The sequence below is a fragment of the Lactuca serriola genome, chromosome 5, assembly GCF_051521515.1.
Source record: "Lactuca serriola cultivar US96UC23 chromosome 5, Lser_US96UC23_V15, whole genome shotgun sequence".
Lineage (NCBI taxonomy): Eukaryota > Viridiplantae > Streptophyta > Magnoliopsida > Asterales > Asteraceae > Lactuca > Lactuca serriola.
The window spans coordinates 261,657,661-261,670,953 of NC_136412.1; positions in this window are offsets into that span (position 1 = coordinate 261,657,661).

Below are 13,293 nucleotides of genomic sequence, written 5' to 3' on the forward strand. Positions count from 1 at the left end.
TGTATCTAGTGAAATGGTGAGATGTTTACCTCTTCTCAAATTTGAAAATGATCATTTATGTGCTTCCTGTAAGTGTGGAAAGCAATCGAATAAGGGTCATCCGGTTATCATCGAAAAATCAATCTCGGAACCATTGGAGCTTCTACACATTGATCTTTGTGGACCATCCACCGTTGAAAGTCTTCATCATAAGAAGTACATTCTTGTGATTGTTGATGACTTTACATGGCTCACTTGGGTCTTCTTCCTAAGGCTAAAATCCGAAACAGCCTATGAGCTCATAAATTTTATCAAAGGAATAGAAGTTCTTATCAAACCCCCAATTAGGAGAATCTGAAGTGACAATGGCTCAGAATTCACTAATTCCACCATTAAGAAATTCCTCAACGAGAAAGGAATTGACCATAATTTCTCAGCTCCCTACACTCCACAACAAAATGGTGTAGTTGAAAGAGGCAATAGAACTATTGTTGAAGCTGCTCAATCAATGCTAAACTTCGCAAATCTACCACTCTATCTCTGGGCTGAAGCCGTATCAACTACATGTTTCACTCAAAATCAGAGTATCACCAATCAATGCCTCAACATGACACCATACGAAGCTATGAATGGTCGAAAGCCAACAATCTTGTTTCTTCATGTTTTCGGATGCAGGTGCTTCATCAAGAACAACCGTGATCAGTTTACAAAGTTTCAACCTAAAGCCGATGAAGCCATCTTCCTTGGGTACTCCTCTAAATCAAAGGCTTACAGAGTTCTTAATTGAAGAACTCGTGTTCTGGAAGAAATCTTTGATGTTACATTTGATGACAACTTCGTTTGGAATTCTAGCCCAACTCATGTTACAACTCACATTATGGAGTCTGATGCTCGAACACCAGGATGTCCGAACCCGTAAACAATTCTTGAAGTTGACTTTGATACTCTCTTTGGACCCTCTGAAACCGCCCTTGATTCGGAATCTTGAACAAGGAAACCCTCTCCTTCGGAAGCTCCTGTTTCTCAAAATGTCTCCAATCCAAACTAAGTCTCTCTCCATTTGATTCCGAACCATTTCGACCTTCTCAGGTTGAGGGAGAGAATGCTTAACCCTCACTTGAATCAAATGTAGATGGATACCTAGATGCATCTGCTGATTTTGATGACTCCAATCCTATCAACATTGATGAAAACAAAAATTTCTTTGAATTCCCTTCTGATGATGATGATGTCAACCTCTCCGGTTCAGAAGTTCAGGGGGAGCATCTTCCTTATATTGTAACCATTCAGAGGGAGCAACTCAATCATACTGTTCATATTGGATCGTCTACTCCTCAAGAACTTCCAAGGTTACATGTCTGGACCAAGGATCATCCTCCAAACCAAGTTATTGGAAACCCTAATGCTGGTATTCAAACTCGATCTGCTGCAAGTGTTCAAAACGAATGTTATTACTCAGCATTTATATCCATGGTTGAACCCAAATCCATCAAGGAAGCATTAGAACATGTTGAGTAGATTACAGCCATGCAGGAAGAATTGGCAGAATTCGATAGAAATGAAGTATGGACCCTCGTGCCTCCTCCCTCAGATCACCTTATTGTTGGTACTAGATGGGTGTTTTGCAACATGTTAGATGACGCAGAAGTTATTATTCAAAATAAAGCAAGATTGGTGGCTAAAGGATTTACTCAGATCGAAGGTCTTGACAACGATGAGGCCTTTGCTCTTGTTGCACTTCTTGAAGCCATCAAAATCTTTCTTGCTTATGATGCTCACAAAGGCTACAAAGTTTACCAAATGGAAATTAAAAGTGATTTTCTTATTCGTAAACTTGACATAGAAGTATATCTTCAACAACCCCCTAGTTTCGCTTATCTCTCTTTTCTGAACTACTGTTACAAACTCCAGAAAGCTGTCTACGGTCTAAAGCAGGCTCCTCGCGCATGGTACGAGACCCTCAATGACTTTCTCAAGAGCTCTGGTTTCCAAAGAGGAATCTTAGATCCTACCCTATTCTGAAGATCGAATGGAACACATCTCATGCTAGTTCAAATTTACGTTGAAGACATCATTTTTGGATCTACGGATTCATCTATGGTTGCTGATTTTGCTCAAACTAATGATCAGTCGATTCCAAATGAGCATGAATCGGGAGTTAAGCTTCTTTCTTGGCCACCAAGTCAAATAGACTAACAGAGGAATTTTCATTCACTAAGAGAAGTACATTTCGGAACTCCTCAAAAAATATTCAATGGAAACATGTGCCTCAGCCAAGGTACCTATGAGCTTTGGACAAAAGATCTTTGCAGACCCTTCAGGTGTATCAGTTGATGAAAAGAAATACATAGGAATGATTGGATCCCTGCTCTATCTCACAACAATTCGACCGGATATCATGTTTTCCATATGTTTGTGTGCAAGATTTCATGTCAATCCAAAGATGTCTCATCTCCTGGATGTGAAACAAATTTTCCGATACCTCAAAGTTACAAAGAGTGTTGGAATCTCGTACCTAGAAAATGAGAGCATCATACTTCAAGCATACTCAGATTCGAACTATGCTGGTCTTCAACTTGATAGAAAAACCACATCAAGTGGCTGTCAATTTTTAGGTGGTCATTTGGTCAGTTGGTCATCCAAGAAACAGAATTGCATTACACTCTCTAGAGCCGAAGCTAAATACATTGTTGTTACCAGCTGTACATATTAGGTTCTATGGATGAAATCCCAACTTTTGGATTATGGTTATCATTTAGAAAACATTCCTATCTATTGTGATTCTCAAAGTGCGATTGAGATTTCTCACAATCCAATTCATCACTCCATGAATAAGCACATTGATATAAGGTACCATTTTATAGAAGATCGTGTTTCAAATGGTAACATTGAACTCATTTTTGTTCCATCTGACGATGAGATTGTTGATGTCTTTACTAAGGAATTAGACGAAGCCAAATTCAATGGTTTTCTGAACAAGATGGGCATGGTGATGCCAAATCCTCAGTTCTTTCAAGAGACTTGTTCTCTTTGATAAAAATATTCTGAAGAAAATTGGTTCCGATCTTAAAAGAACTTTTCATCTCACAACTATTCTCCTTCGAAATACATATGATCATTTTACATGTGTTTATTTCTAACCATCACTTGAGTTTAAGTTGTACAGCTCATCCTGATCATTTGTTGTTCTAAGTCCACATAGTCCTCTTGATCACTTTTTGCATACCGGAATATACTTCATAATGGCATCCCGAATTTCCACTCTAGAAAGGTATTGCATTCTATACTTTGAAATTTTCATAATTCACTCCAGAAGTTTTCTCAAATCTTGTTTCTGTAACAGCCCGGAATTTCAGGTATTGTTATATTTATGATTTTGGGTGTTTTAAGAGGGGACTCGGCGAGTTGGAGCCTAGACTCGCCGAGTAGGATCGCGGATCTGGTCGCGGGTTCGCGACTGGACTCGACGAGTCCGGATATGGACTCGGCGAGTCTGCGCTGTTTTGCGAAAACCCTAACCGTCCAGGTTTGGTACGTATATGAGGGACCTTATGGCCGTCATTGTTCACCCTAGTCCTCTAAGAGAAACCCTAATTCGATTGTGAGCATCTGGAGGAAGGTAGAAGACCATTGTTGATTTTGGAAGTGTTGTTTTGCAAGGAAGAGGAGGCTTGGTTAAGGGAACAACAAGGGAAGCCATGTTCTGAGGATTGGGGACACAGAGAGCACGTTATTCAGGTAATATTTCGAGTTGCATCCTTCTATGTTGATGTGTATATGGATTTAGGGTTTATTGAACCCTTTTGTGGCTAGATTGAGTGTTACCTTAGTCCCCCAAACGATTGGAACCCTGTATTGGGATCTTTGGAAGTCCAGAATGTCCCATGCCTGAGCATTTCGTGAATCAATGGAGCTTTTGGATTGGAATCCTTATGCCTTAGGTCAAAATGTAAATTATGAGTCATGGGGTGTATTATGAGCACCGAAATGAGGACCTTACGTGATGAATCATTCTAGGAAGGCCAGACCTATGAATGGTCGGAGCAGTTCTGACCTTAGAAAGCAGTTTGAGCGGTTGCATGGCATGGACTCGCCGAGTCCGATGAACAGACTCGGCGAGTAGCTTGAAGATTAACTGGGACTCGTCGAATTGTTCTTCAGACTCGGCGAGTTGAGTCGGGGTGGCCCCGCGATTCTTCCAGGAGAAACTCGTCGAGTCAAGGAGGATACTCGACGAGTAGAAAGGGAATCTTAGAGAATTGGTGAGGACGTCTAGACTCGCAGAGTCGCCCTAGCACTCGCCGAGTCAGGTCAAGTTGACCGTTGACCAGAGTTGACCTATGTTTGACCTCTTAGGGATAGTCAAACTTAGAAGATAAAAGTGTTAATAAGAGATGTATGATGTTATAGGGAGATTGTAGCTCGGTGGATCGAGTACGAGTGACTTCGGGATTTGCTAGCTTTCGACATTCACGAGGTGAGTCTTCTCACTATACTGTACCCGGAAGGGTTTGACTGTGTGACCGGAAGGTCGGATATGATATGTGCTATATGTGATAAGCTAATTGTTACACGTGCTATGTATGTTATGTGGGCCGGAAGGCATTATGTTATGGGCCGGAAGGCATTATGTTATGGGCCGGAAGGCGATTATGTTATGGGCCGGAAGGCGTTGTGTTGTGGACCGGAAGGTCGGCGTGGGTAGGACCGGAAGGTTTACCCAGCAGGGACGGAAGTCCCCTGAGACACATGGACCAGAAGGTCAGGGCCTGGAAAGGCGTATGTGCGTAAGTTGTATATTGGGGAACTCACTAAGCATTTATGCTTACAGTTGTTATGTATGTGTTTCAGGTACTAGCGAGGACCGTGGGAAGGCGCCGGCGTGATCTGTACACACTGAAAGATGCTTTGTGATCTTGGGATTTAGATGATTAGTATTTTGACATGACACTTGAAATGTTTATGCCTTGTTTTGAATGGAAATACTATATTTTGAAATGAAAATTTTGTTTGAAAATTTACGGTGTTACAGTTTCGGAATGTATTACAAATCATTTTACGGAAATTCTCTAAATTTTTCACTCCGGAACATAAAATCGTTATTTCGGAATTTTGCTCCAGAATCACAGATTTTTGACTCCGGAATCACTAACCTTTTTTTTCACCGTAATCGCAAACCTTTTGACTCTGAAACTTTAAGCTTCACTCAAGAACGATCATATTCCGGACCATCTCTCAAAATTTTCATAATCCATAATTCAACTCGTTACCTTCCGGATCTAAAACTGTCCGGAATCGATTATTCGGAAACCCAAGAGTCAATTAGGTGAAACGTTTTCTTTGTAAGGATCATTATCCAATCCTCCTTGATTTTCGCACCACAACTACACGTCTCCAAAAGCATCCATCTAATCATCGTATGGGTTTTCTATTTCAAGCTACAAACAACCCTACCCTTCCCTTCCCAAGTCAACTTAACCCCCAAAAGCAGTTACTCATTTACTGCAACCCGGTTCAAATGCGGATCCTCATCATTATCCTTCTAACCTGACCCACTTTCCTCACATATAAATATTCCCCAAACATACCTTTTACCTCTTTACGCACTCCAACCCTCCAAAACTTCAAATTCTCTCTGTGTTCATCGTGTTCTTCAAGCATTCAACCCTCTGCAACAATGGCTTCTCAATCTTCTTCATAGGAAAACGCACCAACTGCCTCAACTCCCAGGAAATCCATTGCCAACAAGAAACCCTTCAAGAAATCCTCCTCATCGGCATCATCTGAACCTTTTCCCAGTGATATAACCCAATTTTTTTCGCTTAACCCTATGGATTACGATGAATCCATCAAAGTTATGATCGAGTTCATAGCTAACCATCCCATATCCATTCCCCTCATAAAAGTCCCTGAACCACCTCTCCAACTTCATCATCTTCACAGAGCCTTCACTAGAATCAAACTCGAAGACGATGTTCTGGAAACAAAAATTATTAGGGATAGAATAATGCCAATCTACAAATCCACGTTCCTCAAAGCAATCAGAGTGAAACCAAAACCCAAGAATTTTATAGTTCAAGAACCAATAGCTGAAGAATTTCAATAGTTCTTGAACCACATTGTATACACTCAAGACTTCAAGGCCAAAGATTTCAAGAAGTCAGCAGTCTCCGGCCTATGGACTGTATTGATGCATTTTATCATTCGTGAGCTATCTGGCATGCACGGGGGAACTGATACCCTCAACAAGGATTTCCTAAATATGGTATATAACATTTATTCCGGACGCAACAATGCGATTGACCTTCCGGAAGTGCTATGGAAAGACTTCTACAAATTTGTCATCAAAAGAAAGGAGAATGAGATCTCAAGTCGTAGGTTCTGGGCTCTGACACTTCAGCAACTATTCAAGGAACTCTCAGAACCTATTCCTGTTAACATGATTCCTCATGAGGTATGCATTTTCTTTCAAGGCTGTTAAATTATATAGAATTTCATACCAATCTTCCTTTGGTCCTGTCCGGAGATTACCTCAACATATGTTGGACCTCATCCCTTCCGGATTCATTCACCTTCAAAAAAAATTTGGAGACTTCGACTGTGTTTGACCCAACACAGTCTACCCAAGTCCCTATTGAGCCTACTCCGGAAGAGGGCCATCATTATGTATCCGGACCAAAGAAATCCAAAAAGTCTGCAAAAAGGAAGACTTTCCCTTCGAAGCCCAAGGCCAAAAAGAAACCCAATGTCGGTTCTTCCTCTCAACAGGAAGGAACCCATGACATTCAGGTTGATTCTGCCCTTCCGAACACCCCTCTTGCCCACTTATCTGAGGTACCCCTCAATTTTTCAACAACACAAGCACACACACACGAGGAGTCACCACATAATCCACCCTCACTTTCCAAAAAAGGTGATGTCGGTGTTGACCAAAAGTTCCTTGACCCCTTGGAACACATTCACATGTCACTTTTTGTATCCCTCTTGTTTCTACACGCACACACTCTGGAACCCCTGTTCTGGACCCCAAGCATTTCGAGGTTGGATTTGTCCCTCCTTCCCCCAGTGCCACAATTAGTCTGATACCCAGAAAGGTTACAGGACGACTAGGAGTTAATGATCCTCTGTGGGAAGATTATGTGAACAGGGCACATGCTCGGCATCCGGAGCTTACCAGATCGCAGGTGGAATCTACCCTTATTTCCATGAAGAAGAGAGTCATGCAAAGCAACTTGCCTTATGTCTCTCCTACTGATGAGCTAATTGATCTAGAGTTTACATCTGGAGAAACTCAAAAGCCTCCTCCTCAAGCCTCCAATCCTCCAGCTTCGGATGAGGATATTTCCGAAGAAATTCTACTGACAACAGATGTTGCACACGTTGTGGATACTAACGTGTTTTCCTCAGCTCAACTTCATCTCAAGCCATCCTCATCAATGCCAACAGTTAACTTCAGATCCTCCTCCTCTACTCAGCCTAAATCCGAATCAACACCAAAGCTCCATGATGATGTTGAAACTCATCCCGGTCCCTCTACAAATCCCATGCCTTACAAGGAAAAGCCTCTACATTCAAATTCCAACACCATATTCTCATCTAGTGATTATATCGATATGTTTGTTCTCCTTGAGCTTCAAACAAATGTGTCTGATACCATGAAGAAAGTCTCCTTAATTGAATCTTCTGTAGCAGAGCTCAACTCCAAAATGGATCAAAAGGTTTCCGGACTAGATTCCAAACTCTATGTCATCATTCAGTTCTTATCCTATCAGTCTGAACCTTCAATTGCTGAAAGAGAAGCCTAGCTTGATCAACTAATCTCACTCCGGCTCAAGCACTCCCTATAACAGGTTGAAGCCAAGTATGATGCCTCGGTTGAACACTACCTTGATACGATCACCACAATACTTAAGGTCCATCATGAGTTGGTTTCCGCTAGCAATGATCTTATAAAGTAGACCCATGTTCGTCATGAGAAGCAAATTCAGCGACTGGAGAAGGAGATCAAGAAGAAGGATGAGATGAATCTCATAATTCAACAAGTCCTCATCAAACTCCTTCGATCCGCTTGGAACATTGTTGATGTTCTGAATCGAAAGTTTGATGAGATTTTATGTATCCTTGGACACCTGTTCGATCATCTCACTGCTCAAGTGTCCACTTCCGAAGCATATGATTCTCTCACTCTACAACTCAACATCAGAATGCAAAAGGTGTTTGAGTGATTTGATTGGTTAAAGGACTCTTTATTGCTTGCATCGGTTCCTCGGTTCACTGATGCAAGAAGGAGAGAAGGCCCAAGTCAAGCATGGAAGTCTGCCTCGGAGTTCTCACTCTGGGATGAAAATGATTCTGATGATAATGAGCTAAATATTCTTTCCAACTCCCCCCCCCCCCCCCCAAAATGTAGACAGTGATGAAGAGAAGTAAGTTACGAATGAAGTTCTTGCTCTCGAGGCTCCAAACAAGCTCCTTCCAAAGGTGATGACAGAGGGAGAAAATAGAATTTGGTCCGCAGTATCTTGGCCTTCGTCTTTTCATGACACTCTCCGAAGGGCAACTCAAATGGCCATAGCGAAATCATTTCTCACAGCCCAATCCTTCTGAGCCACTCCCTCAAAGATTCCTTTTATTCCGGCTCCAAAGATCGCTTCTCTAGACGAGGGCTCTCCACTCCGAATCCCTAATGACATTCTGGAAGAACCTCTTCAAAATCCTACTCCAGAATTTGCTGTTAATGAGAACATGCAGCTCATTATGTCTGCATTAAAGAAAGACAAAAGCAAATAGCCTATGACAGCCGAACAACAAGCCTTCCACTTCGGACCTCTTCTAAAGGAAAAATAAGGATGGTCTCAGGAGGAAATTAACAAGGCATTAGAGGACAACATCCGGATCCAAGCTCTCAAGGATAATCCAAACCCGATGCGTGAAATATCTCCTCTATGTCGTGAAGGCATTCTCCGTAATCATGAAATCATTCCTTTCATGTATTATGATGTTCCAAAAAATGACACCGAACAGCTCGATCTTCCTTTCTCTCTCCATACAGCAAATACTACATCAAATTTGCTCCTCTTCACCCAATGACGATCAGGAAGTGATCCTCCGGACGGGGCGTGATAGACTTGAAACATTCTACTCCAAGAATGCACAACCTCTTAAGGAAGTGTGGACAAGGAAAAGAATCACCCAAGTTCATGGTTTTGGAAGAAAAATCTTGGTGAAGTTCGAACTTAACTGTCCATTATTTCGATTCCACATCTTCTGGAACTAATCAACTCCCTGGACCATCACTGATGCCGATTACCCTTCGATAAATCCGAATGGCATTCTTACATTCGCTGCTCACTTCCGAAGAATTCAAAATAATGATATAAGTATGGGTCCTTATCATGTTGCTCTGAGTTTCCTCAAGGACTATGTTGCGGAGTTTTGCAGATACGACTATAAGTTGGCACACTTATACGGGATAGAACACTTTGTTGCTAAAATCAAATTTGTTCTTCCGGAAGCTGAACTGCTTGCAAATGGTCCAATCGATGACCAAGTTCTAGGATTTGTCTACACAACAAGGAAGACAAACAAGGACTTTTTCCGAGTCATTGACAAACACCTAGTTCCTACCAAAGTCCTTTGTAAGTTCATTTCTCGTGCATCCAACTCTGAAGCTCCGGAACAGGTCAAAGAGAAGTTTGTAAGTCAAATATCCTCGTACATTGAAGTCAAAGAAAAGGTTGTTCAGAGCCTACACCGTCATCAAGGAAGAAGCCATCTAAGCTGACTGGATTGCTAAGTTCACTTAGGGGTGATTATTGGAACCTGAAAGTGAATCACTAGTAATCATAAGTCCAAATGTCAATTCCGAAGTTAGCAAGTGTTCCGAAGTGAAGAGAAGTCTGGAATCTGTCCAGACTTGAAGAGTAGAAGATGAGATGTTTAGAAGTGGAAACATTCTGAAGTGGACTTTATGTCCGGAATGTGTGATAATTTGGAGTCATTGTTTTTGTCACTTTGTGTATTAATTACTTTTGTCTCATTACATGATTAAACATTTCATAGGAGTTAGTATGTTTGTCAACTTGGACAATCAGCATGTAAGAATCATTCCTTTTATCCGGTCCTATTTATGTTTGATAGTTTGTACCATGTATCACACACTCCTATTTATAGGAGCTTTCAATGCAATGTTAAATGACGGATCTTTCTCTTATTTCTTGGCATTTACTAACTTACTACCTTTCAAACATTCTTCTTGTTCTTCAGTTATTAACTTTACTTTGATCTTTATTCTCGTTCCTCATTTATGGCTTGATCACTTGCTGAATGCATTAACTTACACTTGACTGGTCTATCCAGGCTTGACTAGAACATTCATTAGTAAGAAGACATTGATCTTAAGCATTCACTCAAGGTTTGAGTTTTCAAACCATGTCCCTGTGCATCAGATCTATTTGTTCTCTCACACACCCCCGAACCAGAACGGCGGAAACGTCCGGAGGCGGGTGACGTCATTATGCAGTATCATAACAATTGAATAATAATGAAACATAGAAAATCCAAACATCATACATTAAGATAACAAACTTACATAGTTTTACATCTTGTTTATGTTCTTAAATTACACAAAAGAGACATTGTGTAACGCCCCGTTCTTGAAATATCTATTTATGGTTTCCCGAGATCAAAAGTAAGGGCGTTTCGGTCCTTTATGTGGATATGGAGTTTGACGAGAACGGACTTATGATAGAGGAGATGTTGTAAATTGAAGATATTGACAACAATGGTCTCTAAGGGGGAAGTTTAGCAATTGGTTCCCATGCATGCCAAGCATGCATGCACGTGTTTGGCTGGGTACGCCCAACGTAAGCTGGATGTACGCCCAGCGTAATGGAGGAAATGAACGCGAAGGTCTCTCGACGTACGCCCAGCGTACGTCTATCATCCAGAAACCCTAGATTTAGGGCCAGCCACTATATAAGGAACATAATGGTTCTCACCCTAGCCTCCACAAACTCTTTCTTATCCTCGGAAACCCTAGATAGCCGTCCTACCTCCATTTTTGGGTGTGTTTGACCTTGGAAAGCTTGTTTTGGCAAAAGAGAGTCTAGAAGAACAAAGAGGAAGTTGTCAAAGAAGGAGTTGAGTGGCTGGAGCTCGTAGATCTGGAAAGACATCATCTTCTGAGGCCCTTTTGAGGTAAAAAGTCTCTGGCTTGGCAATCATAATGTGTAGATCTATGTGTTGTGAAGTTTTGACATCATTCTTGTCCCAAAAACCTCATCTTGATGCATGATTCGTGTTGGTTGAGATTAGCTGTCCTTTTAGACCTTAGGAAAGGTCTTGAGTAAGAAAAATGAGGTCCCAATGGCTTTGGTTGTCTCATACGTGATATAGATAGGTCTTAATAGATTAAGACCTTGGATTAAGAGCTTTATAGACGTCCCAAGTAATAAAGTTTGAGACTTTATGAATCCTAGGCATATTTGGTCTATGGATCTGAAGTTTGGGCTTAAGAGCTTAAGCCATTAAGATCTTATGAGAAGTTGTAGTTCAGCGGAGTTACGCCCCGCGTAAATGGGAGTATGCCCAGCATAGTGGGTCTGTGCCCCGATCCCAATCCGCGAGCATCGTTGTACGCCCAGCGTACCAAGGAGGGTACGCCCAGCATACTCCCTCTGTTGGGTTTTCATTTTGGGCCTTAAGAGATTGGGCTGTTATTGGGCTATTGGAGCTTGGGTCGTGACTGGACATTTTGGATGGAGTATTTTGGACTCACTAATTTATTATGGACCTTGGTTCTAGGCCCATTTGGTGAGGTGGGCCCAATTTAGTAAATTGGGCCAATATTGGGTTTTGCTTCGGACTTTTGGTCTTTGGGCCACTAGTGGGCATGAGAGCTTACCTAGTGTTAGGCCTTTCATATTTTGATTATGGGCCTTAGTCTTGGACCAGATTGAGTTAAGGGAAAATTGGCCAATTTACCCTTGGAAAGATATTGTGCTTGGACTAATGATTGTTTTGCTGCTTCGGATAGTTCGGGATTTTCGTTGAGGGTGTGATTTGGGAATATGCTTCTTTAGTTTAGAGTTTCGGCAGTTGCGAGGTGAGTTATCCTCACTATATCAACAGGGTCTAAGGCACCACGGTTGGCCCTTTATCGAATGGAAATCCGGGTAGCTGTTGTTATGTTATTGCTTTGTTATGTTTGCATCCTGGTAGTTAGGATGGTATATGTTAGAGACCTGGTTAGGGTCGGTATCCTGGTTTATAGGATGATGCTATGCTAGTGACCGGTTAGGTCGGAATCCTGGTAGGGATGTGCTTTGTATGTGATATGCTAAGATCGGTTTGATTAGTTGTGATTCGATATATGATTGTATGTTTATGTGCACATGGTTGTTGGATTGGGGTTGGGTTGAGGCGGGTCCTGCTTTGTGCTGTAGGCCAACATACCCAGGGCGGACCGGTTGTCCCGAAGGCCCAACGAGCGGTCCGGATAGGGTGAAGGCCCCGAGAGGGCGGACCATACGTGCCGAGGTTCGGAGAGTGGACCAGACCGACTAAAGGCCCGATGTGGGCGGACCAGTCATACTCTAGACTCAGAGAGTGGACCAGGTGGATTGAAGGCCTGGTGCGAGTAGACCAATCACACTGTAGACTCGATGTATATGGCTAGACTCGGAGAGTTGACCAGGTGGACTGTAGGCCGGTGTGGCAGACCAGTCACACAGTAGACCCAAAGTGCATGGCTGTTCTGTTCTGTGTTATGATATGTTATGAATTGTGGTTGGTATTTTGGGGGTATCTCACTAAGCTTCCGGGCTTACAGTTGTGGTTTAAATGTATCAGCTACTTCAAGAGACCATGGCAAGGCAAAGGCATGGTCGTATCGCTCCTCGTGTTTTATGTGTTTATGATGTGGTTCTGGGTAATACTCTGATAATAAATGTATTGAAAACCTTTTTGAAATAACTTTATGAAATTGGGTTGTTTTTGAAAAGTTTAAATTGGTTGGAATATTTAGAGCGTTACAAGTAGGTATGAGAGCCTTGGTTTGAGTGAATTGGAGGAACATTCGTGTGAATCTAGTCTCAAATCAAGGAGAGTTTTCAAAAGAGATTTTAAAATGGTTTTCAAAAATGAGTAAAGGAGGACGCGGAGGTATGATGAGCCGGAGCTAGTAAGTAACCCCAAAATACCATACAAGTTATTTGTTTATGAGATATGATAAAACAACATGCTAGTACTAGGCTAGGGATCTTCAGGAATTGCATGATAGAGTTGCCTGATTTATGATGACTGCTAGCCTAG